The following is a 4,547-nucleotide window of genomic DNA, read 5'->3' on the forward strand; positions in this document are numbered from 1 at the left end:
TGGATTATTAAATACTGTAAACTCTCTGAATGCAGCTGTATTCATCAGTGGACCTGTACCGCTGGTCAGAGGAGGAGACGAGAGATTCAGCAGGTTGTTTACACTGAATAAATGGCTTATATCAGCATGTGCTGACCACTCAGTGCACTTTATCGACAACTTTAATATTTTTTGGGAACGCAGGCATCTGTTCAAAGCAAATGGATTTAATTTTAACAAGTCAGGGGTGAAACTGTTCACCTCCAACTTGTTTTATTCCATACGTCATCCATCCGTGCTTGGTGCCAAGGCTGAGATAAACGAGGAGTTATCTCATAAAGAGGAACAAACAGTACTCCAAGAACAGACAAAGCCCAGCAGAAACCTTGAGGAGGAGCTCCATTTGCCCCCACCCGGGAAGAGCCTCAGAAAGGAGAGACATCTAAGGCAAGAAGAGGGGTCCCTATTTGCCTCCAACTCTCTCAACAACACCAACGACCAGGACAAGGGACCACGACCTTCCCCAGTCCCCCAAACCCCTGACAGGCCATCACCCTCCTCCCCCTCCCTTTCTCCCTCCTCCCCACACCTGAAATTCACTGAGGAGATGATGGAGCGGGTCAATGCTGGGCTCAGATCTACCCCCCGTCCCAATCCCTTTTTGTCCCCCATAAACCCCCCACCAGAGCGGCCAAAGGTTCGCCATCGAGCCCCACCCTCAACAGAGCAATCGAAGTCACATTGCCCAGCCTCGCCCCCCTTAGTTCCTCTTCATGCCCTGTCTCCGCAGTTTGATGCGTGATGTGTTTAGGGTCCGGGCTGTGAGGATTATGGCAGTGATGACTTTTCCCAGGAGAAGCTGGGACCCTGTTTACTAGAAGGTTTTAAAATCTCTGTACTTTTAGGTGACAGGAGACATGTGGCCTGGTCAAAACACAGAGAGCTGCACTCTAAAAGATCTTTAAACATAGTAAACATACCTTGTGTGCCACAGACTGCTCCCAAACACGAGGGGACAAGTAATACCTCTAAAACACTTAAGTTGGCTTTATTAAACATTAGATCTCTAGCTGGGAAAACATTTTTAATTAATGATTTAATCACTGAGCACAGCCTTGATTTTATGTTTTTAACTGAAACTTGGTTGGACCAAAGTAACAGTGGAGCTGTTCTCATCGAGACGACCCCTCCTAACTACAGTTTTATCAGTGAGGTCAGGGCGAGCAGGAGAGGAGGAGGGGTCGCTGTCTTATTTAATGAATCATTTCAATGTAAGCAGCTATCTCCTGGAAGTTTTCAGTCTTTTGAATATGTGGCTTTACAGCTGAAGGCCCCATCCAAAGTTGTGTTTCTTAATGTTTACAGGCCTCCCACATACTGCACAGACTTTTTTAATGACCTCAGTGAACTGCTGTCTGTGATCTGTGTTGATTTTGACTGTGTAATTATTGTTGGGGATTTTAACATCCATGTGGACAACCCTCAGGACAAAGGGACTAAAGACCTGAGTAACACTCTGGGCAACTTTGGGCTGACTCAGCATGTAACAGAGGCCACACATAATAGAGGACACACTCTCGACCTACTGATCTCCAAAGGCCTGAGCATTTCAAAGGTTACTGTGTCTGATGTGGGCCTGTCTGATCATTACTGTGTTTTCTTTGAAAGTAAAATCTCAGCCCACACAAATATATCAACAACAGTGATCACAAAACGGTGTATAACTGAACACAGTAGTGAGATCTTTAACCAGGTCTTCCCATTAACACCTGACCTGTCCAGAGGGTCAGTCAATGAGCTCGTCAATAGCTTCAATGCTAACATGTTAAATGTAATGGACACAATTGCTCCCATTAAGGTGAAGGTTATCTCTGGAAGGAAAAAGTCTCCATGGAGAAACTCCACACTGGTGAAAAATGAAAAAAGAGAGTGTAGGAAAGCTGAGCGCAGATGGAGAAAAACAAACCTCCAGGTTCATTATGACATTTATAAAGAGAAACTTCACAATTATAATTTACAACTGAGGAATGCAAGGAGGTCCTACTTCTCTGACATCATCACTAAAAACAGCCATAATGCTCGGGTCTTATTTTCTACAGTTGACAGGCTAACAAACCCTCCTGTGTCAGTGGCAGCTGAACTTCATTCGACCATGGCCTGCAATGACTTTGCCAAATTCTTCACAGAAAAAATCCAAAAAATTAGACAAGCAATTGGTACATCAACAGCAGATCCAGGATATGTACTGTGTCCACCAAAAAACTGTTTAAACACCATGAAACAGTTTCAACCTATTAACAGCAAAGACCTGGAGGACATCTTAGGTCAACTGAACTCCTCCTCCTGCTGTTTAGATGTCCTGCCAACAAGTTTTTTCAAAAAGGTCTCAAAGACTTTAGAGTCAGACCTGTTACAGATCGCCAACTTTTCTTTATTATCAGGTGTGTTTCCAGAATCACTAAAAACTGCTGTAATAAAACCTATACTGAAAAAGGACAATCTTGACAAGACACAAATGAACAACTACAGGCCGATCTCAAATCTCCCATTTTTAAGTAAGATCATTGAAAAAGCAGTTTCTCAACAGCTCAGTTACTTCTTAAACAGAATAACTACTACGATGCCTTCCAGTCAGGTTTTAGACAGAACCACAGCACTGAAACCGCTCTGACCAAAGTGTTTAATGACATATGTCTGAATACAGACAGTGGAAAAATGTCAGTCTTAGTTTTACTGGATCTCAGTGCAGCATTTGATACAGTTGACCACAACATATTACTCAAACGACTGGAGAACTGGACAGGTCTTTCAGGAACTGTACTAAACTGGTTCAAAACATACGTAGAAAACAGGAAATACTTTGTATCAATAGGTAACTTCACATCTGAGCAGACAAGTATCACATGTGGAGTTCCCCAAGGTTCCATCTTGGGACCCCTTCTGTTTAACATCTACATGCTCCCACTGGCACAGATTATAAACAACAGCAAAATAAACTATCACAGCTATGCAGATGACACACAAATATATATCACAATGTCACCAGGAGACCGAGGCCCTGTACAGGCTCTTGGTAAATGCATTGAGGAAATCAATGACTGGTTGTGCCACAATTTTCTCCAGCTAAACAAAAACAAAACTGAGGTAATAGTCTTTGGCGCCAAAGAAAAACGATTACAGGTCACCAGAGAACTTCAATCTATACATCTAAAAACCACAAACCAGGCGAGAAATTTGGGTGTAGTGATGGATGCAGACCTAAACTTAGAAAAACACATTAAGACAATAACAAAGTCAGCTTACTATCACCTCAAGAATATATCAAGGATAAAAGATCTGATGTCTCAACAGGACCTGGAAAAACTAGTCCATGCATTCATCTTTAGTAGGCTTGATTACTGTAACAGCATCTTTACAGGTCTACCTAAAAAATCAGTCAGACAACTACAGCTCATTCAGAACTCTGCTGCTCGAGTCCTCACTAAGACCAAAAAAGTGGACCACATCAGTCCAGCTCTGAGGTCCTTACACTGGCTGCCTGTCCGTCAGAGGATAGACTTTAAAGTTCTGATGCTGGCCTATAAAGCTCTGAATGGTTTAGGACCAAAATACATCAGTGACCTCCTGACCCAGTATGAACCTTCCAGATCCCTCAGGTCATCTGGATCCGGTCTTTTATCAGTTCCCAGAGTCAGAACCAGACACGGAGAAGCTGCATTCAGCTTTTATGCTCCTTATATCTGGAACAAACTCCCAGAAAGCCTCAGATCAGCTGAAACACTCAGTTTATTTAAATCCAGGTTGAAGACTCACCTGTTCTCAGCTGCATTTGAATAAAGCACCAAATCCACACTTTAAGCTTAAATTTCAAAACTTACATTTAACTACTGATTTTATCTGTTTTGATTTTACATACTGTTTTGTTTGTTTGTTTGTTTGTTTGTTAATTAGTTAGTTTATTTGCTTGTTTTAATAAATTTTAAATCATGCTTTTTATTTGTTCTTGTTTCTAATGTCTCTGTAAAGCACTTTGAATCACCTTGTTGTTGAATTGTGCTATACAAATAAACTTGCCTTGCCTAAAGTTTAGAATTGCTGAATGAGTAAAAGCTTACCTTTGCAAAAAGAAAAGAAAGTTTTTAGAATTAGCATAGTGGTCTCATTAGCTAACCAGGCGGACCAAGACTTTGAAAATGGTGTCTTGAACACCCAGAGTGCCTCACTTGTCACATGACTGAACTAGTTTGTGCAGTAGACGTCACTTAGGGACTTTATTAGTTAAAAGTTAAACCATTATAGTTTTTCTCTAAGTGTAAAGGGGCGGTGACACCAGTGTCACTGTGGGTCCTTAAGGGTTTTAAATTTAAAATGTTAATTTCTGTAACAGTGAAAAAATGAAATCAAACTTTTCTGTCATTTGTTGTTCATCTGCCAGTGAGGGTGGTGTAATATGGGTGGATGACGTATCTGCTGCGTGTTTGTGATGCAGTGAGCTGAAGAAACGAGGAGCACAGAGGAACTCTCAAAGCTCTTTAATTACATCTAAAAGTCAAAGCAAAGAGTCACGT

Source organism: Aulonocara sp. 'chitande type north' Nkhata Bay, linkage group LG7, assembly GCF_057382095.1.
Source record: "Aulonocara sp. 'chitande type north' Nkhata Bay isolate Kocher_YH1m ecotype deep benthic linkage group LG7, A_spYH_male_GT1.1, whole genome shotgun sequence".
NCBI classification, from domain to species: domain Eukaryota; kingdom Metazoa; phylum Chordata; class Actinopteri; order Cichliformes; family Cichlidae; genus Aulonocara; species Aulonocara sp. 'chitande type north' Nkhata Bay.